This window comes from Pan troglodytes, chromosome 5, assembly GCF_028858775.2.
Source record: "Pan troglodytes isolate AG18354 chromosome 5, NHGRI_mPanTro3-v2.0_pri, whole genome shotgun sequence".
Taxonomy (NCBI): Eukaryota; Metazoa; Chordata; class Mammalia; order Primates; family Hominidae; genus Pan; species Pan troglodytes.
The window spans coordinates 41,551,265-41,568,158 of NC_072403.2; the positions used below are offsets into that span (position 1 = coordinate 41,551,265).

Here is a 16,894-nt window from a genome sequence, read left to right on the forward strand (position 1 = left end):
ACCCATTTGGAAAGGAATCAGGCCCAAGACCCCTGGAAGCTAGACAACTGCTAGTGGGAAGAACAAAGGAGATCACTTATAATCTCATTTCTATTTTCTCTCCTCCCAACTAAGCTCAAGCTCCTAGCTTTCTGACAAACCAATTCCAGAAGCCTGCAAAGAGAAGGCAGAGTAATGAAATAGAGTGTCACGTCATTTTCAGCGAAGGTGGATTTTTGTTTTGTTGTGTTGTGTTGTTTTGTTTTAAGACGTGGTCTCCCTCTGTCGCCCAGGCTGGAGTGCAGTGGCGCGATCTCGGCTCACTGCAAGTTCCGCCTCCCGGGTTCACTCCATTCTCCTGCCTCAGCCTCCCAAGTAGCTGGGACTACAGGCGCCCGCCACCACACCCGGCTAATTTTTTGTATTTTTAGTAGAGATGGGGTTTCACCGTGTTAGCCAGAGTGGTCTCGATCTCCTGACCTCGTGATCCGCCCGCCTCAGCCTCCCAAAGTGCTGGGATTACAGGCATGAGCCACCACGCCCGGCCCAGCAAAGGTGGATTTTTAAAGGGAACTATCTTGGTCAGGAAATATGAGACATGGGATAAGAGTCTTCAAATAAACCCAAAGAAAAGACCTGTACTTTCTCCCGTAAAAACACTAGAAAGTCCTGAAAATGTGTTATATATACTCAGTTCAGCATTTCCCCTACTACAAAGCACTTGCAGGTATTCCGGGCTGGGGAGAATTCATCCTGGGCCACAATCTGTGGTCTAAGAAAGTCTGCTGCTCAAACTCCTTGAAAAATCATGGGCACTGCCAGCCACCACTATTCACCAGGTTATTTGAGCTGAGTGATTTGGCAATCTTCCATATCACCTTGGTTTAAATATAATTATTACCTAGGTCTTAAAAATGATGTGTCTGCCTAAAGGCTGACTGAAGCCTTTTTTTTTTTAATTTAATTTTTAAAAACAGAGGCTCTCTCTGTCATCCAGACTGGAGTGCAGTGGCATGATCATGGCTCATTGCAGCCTCAACCTCCTGGGTTCAAGTGACCCTCCCACCTCAGCCTCTTGAGTAGCTGGGACTACAGGCACGCGCCCCCACACTGAGGCCTTCTCTGGAAGGGAAGAAAGTGTCCTATTTTACATCGAGGGCATATCTTAATTTTGATATGTATGAAGTTCATTATAGACTCGGGATAACATCCTGCTTTACCACATTAACCAAATTAGGACAAGTGTAGTGAAAATCAAAAGGACAAAAAGATAAAGAGACATAAAGTTAGAAACAAAAGAATTTAGTGACTCACTGAGTTTAAGAAGGAAAAGTCAAAATGACCAATAAGAATAGTGGAGTCATTAACAGCTGAAGAGCGAAGTCAGGAAGAGAAGTGTTTTGGCTGGAGGGAGTGGGGAGGGGTCATGTTGGTATACAGCTGCTACAGAGATGGTATTTAAATACATTTCATTTCAAGACATAGACGAATATTGAGACCTCAAGTTTAAACAGTGATGTAGGTTTGGGGCCTAAAAAAGAGGTGGCAGTTAAAGCACTGCAATGATGAAGGTTTTAGAGAAAGAAAAGGCAAAAGAAGAACATTTAGACAATTCCAGTATCTTAGGAATTGCATTCCTAAGATATTACACTAACCAAACTTTCCAGATGAACAGTACCTTATTCTACAGATACGAAGCACTTAAACTAATTTATTCTAATGAAAAGCATAAAAATTAATCCTTCTTTTTCTTTTCCAGGCTATGAACTGACAAAAAGAAGCTAAAGACAAAAACAGTTTCATAATTACCATTTGTCCAAAGTCAATCTCTGAGCTAAAACACAATGTTTTTTATGTTTCTCTACTTATAACAAAATTTCGGGAAAAAACTCAGAAAAAAAATTGGTACACCAATACTACCACTGTTTTATGATCTCTGTGAGAATTTAACAGTTTAAAAAAGCACATGGCTGGACACAGTGGCTCATGCCTGTAATCCTAACACTCTGGGAGGCCAAGGCAAGAAGACAGCTTGAGCCCAGGATTTTAAGACCAGCCTGAGCAACATAGTGAGACTGTGGCTCTACAAAAAAACTTTAAAATTAGCTGGTCATGGTGATGCATACCTGTAATCCCAGCTACTGTGGAGGCTGAGGTGGGAGGACTGTTTGTACTTAGGAGGTCAAGGCTGCAGCATGCTGTGATTTCACCACTGCATTTCAACCTGAGCAACAAGTAGGACCCTGTCTCAAAAAAATATATGAAATACAAATAACCAAAATGTCAGTAATTAATGAATCTGGGGAATGGGTACATGGAGGTTCATTAAAGAATCTGGAGAGGAGGTATATGGAACTTCATTAGACAATTCTCTGCGATTCTGTGTATGTATGCAACTTTCATAATAAAAAGTCTAAAAAGGTCTACTTACAGGTATACTTTTTAAATCCTATCTTCAGTTAAGGCTGACCATTCTAAACAAAATTCTGGCAGATACTTTTCAAATAATGTTTTCTTCATTCTCGACTGATCAATTAAACACCATAGTGAAATGGACCATAAAAGGGGAAAAGGCCTATTCTGTCATTTCAGAGAAATATGAACATGTTTATTACATGGAAGAAGTTAGTCCTTTTATCCATGTTGATTGATATCAGACATCTGTCATTCTTCAAAGAATTATGTTTTTGTTGAAAAATATATAGGTTAAATGAGTAAAGAAAACATGGCATACACACACAATGGAATACTACTCAGCCATAAAAAAGGAATGAAATAATGTCTTTTACAACAACTTTGATAAAGCTGGATACATTATTCTAAGTGAACTAACTCAGGAATGGAAAACCAAATACTGCATGTTCTCACCTATAAGTGGGAGATAAGCTATGAGTACACAAAGGCATACAGAGTGATATAATGGATTCTACAGACTCAGAAGAGGGCAGGGGAAAGGAATAAAAAACTACATATTGGGTAAAATGTGTATTACTCAGGTAACAGATGCACTAAAATCTCAGAATTCACCATGATATAATTCATCCATGTAACCAAAAACCACTTGTAGTCCAAAGCTATTGAAATAAAAATATATTAAATTTAAAAACTTATAAATAAAAATATATAGGTCATATAACTTTATTATTTTCATGAGTAAAGGCAAAATAAATGTTTATCTTGAATATCAATGATTAATTTATTGAAGCATCTGGTTAGCCCTCCAGTTACTTCAAACATCTTCTACTCGACTATATGACCAAATAAAACAACTTTCTGATGTAGATGGAAAAAAAAAAGATTTAAAAAAATGAACCAGGCCAGGCACAGTGGCTTATACCTGCAGTCCTAACACTTTGGGAGGCCAAGGTGGGAGGATCACTTGAGGCCAGGAGTTCAAGACCAGCCTGAGCAACACAGCAAGACTCTGTCTCTACAATTTTTCTTTAATTAGCCAGACATGGTGGTGCATGCCTATAGTTCCAGCCACTCAGGAAACTGAGGCAGGAGAATCATTTGAGCCCAGGAGTTCCAGGCTGCAGTGAGCTATGATCGCACTACTGCACTCCAGACTGGGCAACAGAATTAGACCCTGTTTCAAAAGAAAAAACAAAAAGAACCAATATCCATTAATTATGCCTAATACTAAATTGTAATGAACACATACTAAAAATTACATAAAATAAGTAGTAGAATTGGAAAGTTGAATTTTTTTAGCCATTATTGTTTAAGCTATGATTTAAATTGATTTAATCTAAATCAAATCACACTATTGAGGCTGTGGGAACATTAAATCTAGCAGACAGTGACAGATTTACCACTTACCAATGATCAAGAATAGTTTAGTTTACAAACACCAATGTCTTTCCTGCCTATGAAAAATAGCACCACCCAAAAACAACAACCAGATTTGTATGCCTCCTCTTCTTTGGCTAAGTTCTAGGATAGTAAAAACTGTTCATGTCTTTGCAACAGCTAGCACATTGTAGGTATACAACTCTTTTAACAGAAACAGTCACAACTTCCAATTCCCAGAAAGCTATTGCTAGGTTTCAGTCACATTCCCTAGGTGACATGTGTAGGATAACAAAATAAAGCAGGTTTTCCTTGTAGGCAGTTCTACCTTGAATCGTTTTGAGGATCCTGTTTCTTCTAACAGAAACATGTCATGAGTCTTTAGTGAAAAGCAGTATAAATACATATACATGAAGACAAAAGACAGTCAACGATTCTTTTTCTCATCATTATTAAACCACTGGTTAATTCCTAACTGAGGTATTTCATGTTTTTTAGATAATAAGATCATCCTAATTTTCAACACGTTTTTTAGCTTTCTTTCCTTTATTAAAGTAAAATTTACATACTATAAAATCTTAAGTTTGAATCAATATGTTTGAGTAAATGTATATAACAATTGGCAAAACTGGATAAAGGTATACGGAAGCTCTTTGTACTAGTCTTGCAACTTTTCTGTAAGTTAAAAATTACATGAAAACGAAGTTACCCAAAAAGTATATAACTGAATTACCATCACCCAAGTCAAGCTACAGAATATTTCCATCATGCCAGAAAGTTTCCTTGTGCTCCTTTCCAGTCAACCACAACCCCTACCCAGAGGCAACCACTGTCCTGATTTCTATCACCATACCTTAGTTTTGCCTGTTCTTGTATTTTTCATAAATGGCATCATAAACACTTATACATACTCATCTGTGCCTGGCTTCTCTTGCTATGAACAGTATTTCTGAGATTCATCTATGTTGCTATGTGAATCAGTAGTTTATTCCTACTGTGAAAAAAGCTGCTATGACCCAGTCTTTTTGTGGGCATATATACTTATTCCTCTTGGTACAATAAGATTTCACTGAAAAAAAGTTTCGCATATAAATATGCCTGGGAAATAAGGCAGTATAGATAGATACTGCTATACACACATAAAACATATAGCAACCATATATACCATTATATATAATGTAAAAAAGATATTTGATATTTATACATATGTGTAATATATGTGTAATACACACACATACATAAGCTTGAATAATTCTGATCACGCCACTGCACTCCAGTCTGGGCGACAGAGTGAGACTCTGTCTCAAAAAAAAGAATTTATAAAGTTCATAGTGAAAGTAAATCTAAGATGGGAAAGATGAGCATCTCAATTTTTCTAAGTTTATGTCTTAACCTAACAATAACTCAAAAGAGAAACAAGTATCTCTCCATGTAAATTACCCTGTTAGGTTTCAGTGAAACACCTTTTCTCTTGTAACAAACATCTCCTCCAAGCTAGAATTTCAAAACAGTGTTACCATCCACTAGGTAATAATTTTTATGCTAGCAACAAAACCCAAAATATGTGTTCAGATTACAAGACTGTTTTTATTGTCTTGCTTTTTTAAAAAAGTTAAACATGGAAAAACTTAATTAATTAATATCTAACATGGGTAAAGAACATTCCATGCTCATTCAGAATATATTCTGATGCAGACTCAATCTCTAAGATGTTTTCTCCATTCCAAAAAGTAACCTATCGCAGCATTATGTCCATGACTGGGACATCTTGACTTTCAAATTCACTGTGCAATTTTCAGCTAACAATGGAGGAGGTTCTTTAGTTTCCAGAGATAGGAACACTGAGAAACAAGTACAAATCTAACTTTTGAAAAGATCAGTCTGAAATTTGCAACCCTGCTTTTGATAATGAAATGACCATTTTCTGGGGACTCCTCATTTATAACATCTTTAAATTGCCAAGATTAAAACAGAATGCTACAAATGATTCTAGAAATTTACCACTGCCCACTTAGGATTTGCAACTACAAAAGGGAAAAAACAACCCTCTTCCAGTCTGATTTTTCTTCATCTCTTATTCTTCTTTCCAAAAAATGAACAATTTCAAAAGGATACAATTCAAATGTACTACATTTTTAAGCCAGGCATGGTGGCTTGGGCCTGGGATCCCAGCACTTTGGGAGGCTGAGACAAGAGGATTGCTTGAGCCCAGGAGTTTGTGTCGAGGCTGCAGTTAGCCACCACACTTCAGCCTGGGTGACAGAGCAAGAAACAATCTCTTTAAAAAAAAAAAAAAAGAAAAAAAAGTGTATATATATATATATATATCCCATTTCTTTTTTAAAAAAAGGTTAAAAACATAAGTCAATCTCTTTAAAATGTATGTATGTGTGTGTGTGTGTATATATATGTCTCTTCCAATCTTTTTCTTAAAAAAAGTATAGAAATATATATCCCAAGCTCTTTCTTTAAAAAAAAGTGTGTGTGTGTATATATATACGTATATATATACACATATACGTATATATGTATATATATACGTATATATGTGTGTGTGTGTGTGTATATATATATATATATATATATTTGAGACTGGGTCTTGCTCTGTCCCCCAGGCTGGAGTATGGTGGCTCACTGCAGCACTGAACTCCTGGGCTCAAGTGATTCTCTTGCTTCACCCTTCCAAAGTGCTGGGATCACAGATACAAGCTACCACACCTGGAGAACTTTATATTTTTTGTAGAAATGGGGTCTTACTATGTTGCCCAGGCTGGTCTCTAACTCCTGGGCTCAAGCAACCCTCCTGCCTTGGCTTCCCAAAGTGTTGAGGTGTTGAGATTACAGGTGTGAGACATCATGCCTGGCATATATATATACTTTTTTTTTTATTGAGATGGAGTTTCACCGTGTTGCCCAGGCTGGAGTGTAGTGGCGCAATCTCAGCTCATTCCAACCTCCACCTCCCAGGTTCAAGTAATTTGCTTGCCTCAGCCTCTTGAGTAGTTGGGACTAAGGGCATGCACTGCCATGACTGGCTAATTTTTTTCTTTTTTTTTAGTAGAGATGGGGTTTTGCCATGTTGGCCAGGCTGGTCTCCAACTCCTGACCTCCTGGCCTGGCCTATATTTTTAATCTTATAAAACATTATCAGAATTTGGACATTCCTAGGCTGGGCATGGTGGCTCACACCTGTAATCCCAGCACTGGGAGGTCGAGGCAGGCGGATCACCTAAGGTCAGGAGTTTAAGACCAGCCTGGCCCTGGCCAACATGGCAAAACCTCGTCTCTACCAAAAATACAAAAATTAGCTGGGCGTGGTGGTGTGTACCTGTAATCCCAGCTACTCAGGAGGCTGAGGCAGGAAGAATCGCTTGAACCAATGGAGGTTGCAGTGAGCGGAGACTGTACCGCTGCACTCCAGCCTGAGCAACAGAGCAAGACCCTGTCTCAAAAAATAATAATAATAAAATAAAGAATTTGGACATTCCTTAGCTTTCACAGATGTGTGACTGTTTACTTAAAAACCCATTATTTCACTTTGAAAATACATCATTTTCATTTTTCCAGTAATTGTATCTTTTTTTTTTTTTTAAGGCAGGGTCTCACTCTGTTGTCCAGGCTGGAGTACAATGGCTTAATCACCGCTCACTGCAGCCTCGACCTCCCAGGCTCAAGTGATCCTCCCACCTCAGCCTCCCAAGTAGCTGGGACTACAGGTGTACTCCACCACACCTGGCTAACTTTTGTACTTTTGTAGAGAGGAGGTTTCACCATGTTTCCCAGGCTGGTCTCAAATTCCTGGGCTCAAGCAATCCACGCGCCTTGGCCTCCCAAAGTGCTGGCATTACAGGCGTGAGTCACTGCACCTCGCCACCTTTTTCTAAGAAGAAAAACAGCCTTGATTAAGCCTTGATTTTGATAACAAAAATGACAGCAATTCCAAACAACTACAATCACAATTTTCAATATCTTTTGACTGATTGTTTTAGAGAACTAAAATAAAATTTTATTCTTATTTTTTAAATGTTTTGATTCCAGACCAAGGGTAAAAAACAAATACAACAAATATATAGACCCCACACTCCCTCTGGTGGACCTTCACTTTCATTAACCAAATGTTTTCCAAGAGGCTATAAGTAGGCCTGGCACTGTGGCTCGCACTTATAATCCCAGCACTTTGGGAGGCCAAAGCAGGAGGATCACTTGAGCTCAGGAGTTGGACACCAGCCTGGGCAACATAGTGAGACCTTATCTCTACTAAAAATTAAGTTTTAAAAATTAGCCAGGTGTGGTGGTGTGTGCCTGTAACCCCAGCTACTTGGGAGGCTGAGGTGGGAGGATCACTTGAGACCAGGAGGTTGGGCAGGAGGATCTCTTGAGCCTGGGAAGTCTGCAGTGAGCCATGATGACACCACAGCACTCCAGCCTGGGCAATAAAGCAAGACCCCGACTCAAAAAAAAAAAAGACTAGAAGTAAATACTAAATTAAGCATAAAATGTAGGTTCTCAAACTACTATAAGAAGTACAAATTATTTTGAGTAGTGGAATTTTAGTGTTCTAAATATTGTTAAAATATCCTTATTAATCTGTTAGTAACCTGCTAGTACATACGGCCCCACTGTAAATTATTTTAGCCAGTCTCATTTGGCAGTACTGTCTTTTACATAGTAAATAAACATCTCATTTGCAAATTAAATTACACTTAAGTGGTTATTGTTTTAAATCAATAGTTATGTGACATACATACCACCACCACCCAGTCGCTACTGAATGTAGATTTAATTTTCTTTATACTTTTGGGGATATGATGTCAGAATTTTAAAATGCACTAAAATGTACTGCAGAAAAATTTAGAAATATAAAATACTTAAAAAACAAAATCTACTAATCAGCTAAGTTGTAAAGTTCAAATAGTTTCAGAATTATAAAATGCAGATATTTGTTAAACATGAATTACAAAATTTAGTGTGCCAATATGTATAATATGGATTATTCTTTAGGAATTATGAAAACTTATTTTAATTAATGGTCTTTAGAGGAATTCTTCATGCCAGGTACAGCAAGCATATTACTGTTAAATAAAGCAATACTAGGCTAGGCGCGATGGCTCACGCCTGTAATACCAGCACTTTGGGAGGCTGAGGCGGGTGGATCACCTGAGGTCAGGAGTTCGAGACCAGCCTGGCCAACACGGCAAAACCCCGTCTCTACTAAAAATACAAAAATTAGCCGGACATGGTGGCGCAGGCCTGTAGTGCCAGCTACTCAGGAGGCTGAGGCAGGAGAATAGCTTGAACCCGGGAGGCAGAGGTTGCAATGAGCCGAGACTGCGCCCTTGCACTCCAGCCTGGGCAACAAGAGCAAAACACCATCTCAAAAAAAAAAAAAAAAAAAAAAAAAAAGCAAAACTAATGTCTATAATAGTGGCATTTGATCTAGCCTCAAAATTAGTTGTTTTAATGTAAGCCCTTGTTTTCTGTAGCTTCATTTATTTAAAAATGCTTACTATCACCTCCAAACTCAAAAGGAGTTATACCTGAGGGTAAATGGCTTTAAAAACACTCCCAATGTTTATTGTGTGGATTTGAGAATTCAACTTATGCTTAATTTTTGAAACTGAAATTGTAGTTGATAATTTTATGATATCATCTATTACAAGTTAAAGTAGAGAAAAATCAGTAATTAAAATATCTAAAAGCTAAATTTTAAAATGGGCTTTTAATTAAACCTAAAGTTAATAAAACTTTAACTTTTATAGTTAAAATACTAAAATACACTTATATGTAAATAAATTTATGAAATGCAACTTTACTGTATGTGGTATATATACATACATCATCACAGAATAAGGACAATAAACAACTAATTATTAATAGTATTTTATATATTTAAGTACACTAAAGAGCAATTATATAAAAGATAAAAAATAATGGAAGCTACAGTCTTATCCAGTTCCTTACAACTATTTACATAGAATAAGCCCTCCGAACGTGAGGATGAATTATTGTTCAACCTATCCACACTAAGCATCAAAAAGCCAACTTAGCTTTTAACAGCAGTAACTTCTTCTACAGGTATACAAACAGGATGTTCTTTCTTCTCCAGACTAATTCATCCTAAGCAGAGAAGCCTTTAGGAAACTAAACTGAACCCAAAATATGCATTATTTTCCAAGAATAAACAGAAAACCAAAGATTTAATAAGTTGCCTAATGCAATATTTTAAGTTTTTCATTTGAACTGATTAAAAATATGTTTTAAAAAAGAAATTCACCCAAAATTCCCATAACTAAAAGAATTAAAGACTCAGAAACATACAAAGACCTCATAGCTTGTTATGGAGAAATAAAACAATAAAGACCACTATATTCTTTTTAATCTAAAATAGTCACAATTATTGGTTCAAGAGTTGATGGTTCAATGGCGAACTCTTATCAGCTATTAGCTAACTGTAATTACCTTGGCAAATAAGTAAAATGACCATTCAATGAATAATAAACTAGCATAATTAAATCAAGATTAGCAACTTTGTTCTTAACTTAAACTTAATCTCCGAAGTATAAATCTTACCTAATACAGATATCAACCAAGACACATTAGAAGAAAAAAACTGGGTAACTAAAGTGTTTCTCACAAATAATGAGTATTAATAACCCTCGTTTTAAAAATGTCATTTGTATAGAATCTCTAAATTGGTCAGGGCCATAATTGCAGACTGTCAGGCAGAGGTCAGCTGGGGGAGAGACAAACAGAAAATGGTGAAGTGAAAGTATGACAATAAAAATTTCCCACCAGAATAAGAATTTTTTTCAAGTCGATTCTTGGCTTTTGATTCAAACACCAAGAGAAGCAGCTCCCTTTAGAGAATTACTTTATAATTCTCTAAAGTAAAAACCCTTATGGAGGAGGTGGATAGAATCCCAGACTATTAAAAATACTTAACCAAAATATGCTTTAACTTTTCCCTTGTCCACAATCTAACAAAATGGGAAGACAATGAAAATAAACACTCCTGTCTACACTCAGAGAGGCAAAGAAAGCTCCCATTCAGTAGTAAGCCTTATTCCACTGGAAAACATACTCCTGAAAAGTAAATCCAAAACCACGAGCTCAAACTGCTTCATGCAGAATTTACTGAACGGCGGCCAAACGCTGAACACACTGTCCTGAACCACACTGAAGGGTATCTACAATTCTGCATCTCCGCTTACAACTTGAAACTTACTACGCTTTCGCCACCACTGCAGAACCCGATTTTAGAGACTACGATGGTCCTGCCGGTTCGTTAATCGAAGAAAGCCACTCTGCACCCTGACGCTCGTAGTGTCTTTTTGGTAATACTGGTTTTTGACTCTTATACTGTGACCGGTGCACCTTTTTGGACGACCAATAAGGCGGAAGGCGTTTTCACGTCCCAGAACAGAAGAGCATAAGGAGCCCTGGCACAGCGTTCAGCCGCTTCGGTATGGCCTGGGAGTGACGCGGATCACCTGTTAGACGGCGCTGCGCGGACTCCTCCACAAGCGGCCGACAGCGGCGATGCGGTTCCCCAACGCTTGTCCCGAGGCGGCAGGTGAAGGCGGCGACCGCCCGTCCACACCTGGAGCGCGGCCACCCCGCCACCATCCCCTTCACAGCCCCGCCAGGTGGGCGAATCCGCCCCGCGCCCGCGGCGTCCCGGCGCTCGGCTCGCCCTGGGGTCCGGTTGTCCCGGCGCCCGGACCCGAAAGCGAAGTTTGGCTCCCGCCCGCAGCGGTGCCGGCTGAGGGTCCGGCCGCCTGTCCGGGGAGAGCCGGGCGCCAGAGACCGGAGGCGGAGCGGGACCTGTCATCCCGGGCGGGAAACAAAAGCCCAGTGAGGACGGGCGGGCGCGACCCGCCTCGCCTCTGCCGGGAGAGGCCGGCGGGGGCGGAGAGCGGCGCCCGCGGCCACTAGTCTCCGCGCCTCCCGCGGGGAGCACCGGCCCCGCGGCCCCTGGGGCGCGGCGAGGGGCGCCGCAGTGGGGCCGAGGCCTCCCGCGCGCTCCCCTCGAGGCTTCCGGACCCCGCTCCCCCGCGACACGCGGCTCCTGGGCTGCGAAGCCGCGTGGGGGTGGGAGCTGAGGCAGCGAGTGCGGCCGCGGCGGGACCTGGAAGGAGGGCGTTCGGCTCCCGGGGCGCCGCGGCCGGCCGCCCCATCTCCGCGGCCATGGCGCCGGTACCTGTCGCCGCGGGGGCTCGCCGACTCCGTCACTCTCCGCCTTGCCCGTGCTCCGCTAACCCTTCAGCCCGCCCAGCAGGCCGCCCGCGCGCCGGACACCGCCGCCCGAGACTGGCAGCGCCCGCGAGCCGGCCCGAATCCCCGGGGCAGCGCCCGGCGCCGTCCCGCCCCAGCCGGCCGCAGGACCCGCCTTCCATAGGGCCCCGGGGCTGTCAGTCCGCCCCCAAAAGGCGCGCGGGCTGTCGATCCGCCTGTCCGGATTGGTGGCCGCGCGCCGTCCATGCAAATGAGGCCCCGCCCCCATCATTTGCTCCTCCACCTCCCCACGCCAGCCCACGTGTCTGGCCCTTGCCCTTTGTGGGGGCCATAGAGAAGGGATGGTGGAAACTGACACCCCCTCACATCTCTTACCTCCCGAGAAATTAATGCCTAAGCAAGCTAGTTGACTTCCCATCTGTATCGTCTCTCTGAAGGCACTGCCCCTCCTATCTGTCCACAGGGCCTACCTAGAGGCTGGAGAGGGGCAGGCCAGGCTGTTTGTTAGGTCAGCTGGCCAGGTTAGCCCTAGGAAGCAACCCCATTAAGTCTAAGATGCCCAGTCGGGACTGGGGAAATCCCACCTCGAGAACCAATTTAGCAGATATCACCTCCCTCTGGACACCCAGTGACTGTAAAGACCATACTTTCTCTTGGCTTGCTACCTTTCAAGCAGGAGATCCCAGGAGATTAAAACAGGAAGAGGCCTTACGGCTGAGTTCGGCCGGGTGGGGTGGCTCACGCCTGTAATCCCAGCACTTTGGAAGGCCGAGGTGGGCGGACCACGAGGTCAAGAGATCGAGACCATCCTAGCCAACATGGTGAACCCCCGTCTCTACTAAAAATACAAAAATTAGCTGGGCTTGGTGGCGCGCGCCGTCCCAGCTACTCGGGAGGCTGAGGTAGGAGAATCGCTTGAACCTGGGAGGCAGAGGTTGTAGTGAGTCGAGATCACGCCACTGCACTCCAGCCTGGTGACAGAGCAAGACTCCATCTCAAAACAAAAACAAAAACAAAACGGCTGAGTTCTTCCGCCAACTCCGAAAGGTAGACTGCCAACCAGATGGCTACCTCTGAGTTACTCCCACAGAGATGCAGGAGCTGCACCTGGGCCTTAGGGAATCTCTAATCAACTCTCTCATTTTTAAGGAAACAGAAACCTGATGTCCCATAGCTAGTTACACGTGGGACCTAATAGTTACCTATGGAAACCTAATATCCCATAGCCAGATTAGAACTCATGTCTCCTGGCTCCAAACCTGCTCTCTTTGCACTATACTGCATTCAAACATTTATGAAGAGCCTCGTCCAGAAATCGCCATGCTGCCTTCAAGAGATGATGTCTGGGCGCCGGGCGCGGTGGCTTACGCCTGTAATCCCAGCACTTTGGGAGGCCGAGATGGGCAGATCACCTGAGGTCGGGAGTTCGAGACGAGCCTGACCAACATGGAGAAACCCCGTCTCTACTAAAAATAATTTTAAAAAATTAGCCGGGCATGGTGGCGCATGCCTGTAATCCCAGCTATTCAGGAGGCTGACGCAGGAGAATTGCTTGAACAGAGGTTGCAGTGAGCCGAGATCGCACCATTGCACTCCAGCCTGGGCAACAAGAGCGAGACTCCATTCTAAAAAAAAAAAAGGGTGATGATGTCTGCAGAAAAGACAAATAAAGCCAAGACTGAAACCGCCTCGAGGGCAGGGGTTCTGTCTCAGTCATTTGTCTATCCTCAGTGCCTAGAAGCTTCCCTGTTTACCAGTTGCCGAGGGGAGTCACTGAAACAATGTATTTGTTCATTAACGCAGAAAAAGTTGATCAAAATTCCTCTGCATACTAATACCAATTGATTAAGCATCTACTATGCTTAATAATAGCACATATTAGGCAGGGCACAGTGGTTCACACCTGTAATCCTAGCACTTTGGGAGACAGAGGTAGGCGGATCACCTGAGGTCGGGAGTTCGAGACCAGCCTGACCAACATGGAGAAACCCCATCTTTACTAAAAATAGGAAATTAGCCAGGCATGGTGACGCATGCCTGTAATCCCAGCTACTCGGGAGGCTGAGGCAGAAGAATCGCTTGAACCCGGGAGGCGGAGGTTGCAGTGAGCCGAGATGGCACCATTGCACTCCAGCCTGGGCAACAAGAGCAAAACTCCATCTCAAAAAAAATAATAATAAATAAATAAAATAAAATAAAAATAACAGCACATATTAAGCTCTATGCTATCAGGGTATATATGTCCCAACCCTCAAGGGCTTCATTAGGAGACAGTGACATACGTGTAACATGTCAGTTCTCCTCTTCATGTTACAGGGGTTGTGACAGATGTCTGCATAGGGCACAGTGGAAGGCGCCAAGGAAAGAGGAATCAGCTCTTCCTACGAGAGGCAGGGAAGGCGTCATTGAAGAGGTCACCTGACAGTAGAGCTGAATCTTAGAAGATGAAGTAGGTGTTTGCCAGACAGAGGGGTGTGGACAAGGAGGAAAGGGACTCCCAGGCAGGAGGGGACAGCGTGAGCAAAAAGCATGCAGACCTGGAAAAGCCTAATAATTGAGGGAACAGTGAGGAGCAGTGTGGGCAAATCTGCAGAGGGCTGTGTGGACGTGTCACATGTCTGGGACCAGGCTCTTCCAGGAGGAAGACAGAAAGGCAGGGGAGGCTGCCAGGCTGTGTTGTAATACACCGCAGCAACAACAACAGGCCCTGTAGATACAGCTACACGGTTCTTTTTTTTTCTAGGCCAGAGTCTGTGGAGAACAGTCAGTTCCACAGTTCCGATGGCAGCCTTGCTAGCCCCACCCACTCTCCCAGAAAACCACTCTGATCACTGCACTTGCCTTCCTTGGCATTTGGAAACACATGTGCTTGCATTTTCCCTAAACATTACTGCCCTTCAGAATTCAAAGATGACATGGGCTATGGCTGCAGATACCTGGATGTGGGATGAGCAGCCCTTTCCTAAGGCACAGTACGGTTCTTTGCAGGGTCTGTACCTAAGACCAGCTCCATGGGTATGTGACCTGTGTAGTACACAGGGCCGTGTACTTAGAAGAGCCCTGTGCTGGGTCTAATGCTCTGCTGCCGCCGTCTTGAAATTCTTAGTACTTTCTCAACAAAGGGCCCTGCACTCTCATTTTTCACTGGGCCCTGCAAATTATATGGCCAGTCCTGCCTGTCACTGGTAGTGACCCTGGGCATGCTTGTGGAACTGCTCAAACCACATCTCATTTTAAAAGCACTTCGCATTCACTAGACTCATTCACATGCATTTTATCATTTGATTCTCTTTTTCTGTCTTCCTTTTTCTTTTAGAGACAAGGGCTCACTCTATTACCCAGGCTGGCCTGGAACCCCTGGGCTCAAGAGACCCTCCCACCTTGGCCTCCTAAACTGTCAAGATTACAGGTGTGAGCCACCTTGCCCGAACTTATCATTTGATTCTCACAATGGGGTAGGCCAGTGTTACTCTTTATTTTCATTTATTACTTGAAAAAATTGAAGTTTGGCAACTTTCTCCAGGTGGCACAGCTAGGAAGTAGCAGAGCTTGTACTTGAACTCAGCCCAGGCAAGCCCTGTTCCAACTACTACCGAGCTACCTTCATCTTGGTTTCAGAATCCTTTTAAAGGCAGCTTTGTACATTAAGGTTTTTGAGAGTCAGAGTATGCCAGGCGTGGTGGTTCATGCCTATAATCCCAGCACTTTGGGAGGCTGAGGTGGGCGGATCACCTGAGGTCAGGAGTTCGAGACCAGCCTGGCCAACATGGTGAAACCCCGTCTCTACTAAAAATACAAAAATTAGCTGGGCGTGCGCCTGTAGTCCCTGCTACTTGGGAGGCTGAGGCATGAGAATTGCCTGAACCCAGACGGTGGAAGTTGCAGTGAGCCAAGATTGCACCACTGCACTCCAGCCTGGGTGACAGAGTGAGACTCTGTCTCAAAAAAAAAAAAAAAAAAAAAAAGAAGAGAATACACGGTAGAGTGGATATCTGTCATTTCATGGCTGCCTATCACCTTTGAATAGTTTTTCCTCAGTTTTGAACAATTCTCAGACATTATATGTTCAAATACGATTTCTGTCCTTTTTCTTCTTTCTTTCTGGGGCTCCAGTTGAAACACATTCAACCTTCTTACTTCATCCCTTTATTCTGTATTTTCTGTCTTTTATCCTTCTATGCTTTGTCCTAATAAGTTTCTTCTATTTTCAGCTCACTCAGTCTCTTTTCAGCTAAAAAAAAAAAAAAAAAAAAAATCTCATCTTAAACCCAACCATTGAGCTCCATTTGGTTATTCTATTCTTTTTCTTTTCTCTCTCTCTTTTTTTTTTTTTTTTTTGAGATGGATCCTGGCTCTGTTGCCCAGGCTGGAGTGCAGTGGCGCGATCTCAGCTCACTGCAAGCTCCGCCTTCCAGGTTCACACCATTCTCCTGCTTCAGCCTCCCAAGTAGCTGAGACTACAGGTGCCCGCCACCACGCCCAGCTAATTTTTTTGTATTTTTAGTAGAGACGGGGTTTCACCATGTTAGCCAGGATGGTCTCAATCGCCTGACCTCCAGATCCGCCCGCCTCGGCCTCCCAAAGTGCTGGGATTACAGGTGTGAGCCACTGCGCCCGGCCAGTTATTCTACTCTTTAAGTCTAGAATTTCTATTTGGCCCTCCCTCCCTTCTTTCTTTCTTTCCTTTCTTTTTTTGAGACAGAGTCTTGCTCTGTCGCCCAGGCTGGAGTGCAGTGGCACAATCTCAGCTCACTGCAACCTCCGCTTCCCAGGTTCAAGCAATTCCCCTGCCTCAACCTCCCAAGTAGCTGGGATTACAAGGCACATGCCACCACGCCCAGCTAATTTTTTTTATTTTTAGTAGGGACAGGGTTTCGCCATGTTGGCC

At 42.9% G+C, this 16,894-nt stretch overlaps 1 protein-coding gene across 15 annotated transcripts in view; it reads right to left on the reverse strand.

Moving 5' to 3' along the window:
• The window catches only part of FKBP5 (FKBP prolyl isomerase 5), a 155,182-nt gene that overhangs the window by 103,316 nt on the left and 34,972 nt on the right, over positions 1-16,894 (reverse strand). The window contains exons 1-3 of one of the 15 annotated variants that reach the window (XM_054685721.2): positions 11,972-12,117; positions 3,317-3,568; positions 2,106-2,222 (exon numbers count right to left, since the gene is read on the reverse strand). The exons of 1 other annotated variant lie outside the window; for it this stretch is intronic. The gene's annotated coding sequence lies outside the window, so the exon portion shown is untranslated. Of the gene's footprint in view, positions 1-2,105; positions 2,227-3,316; positions 3,569-10,996; positions 11,544-11,971; positions 12,215-16,894 lie in introns of those variants that run through there. 13 more of the 15 variants (XM_063812936.1, XM_063812935.1, XR_010157984.1 and 10 more) reach the window with 13 other exon arrangements.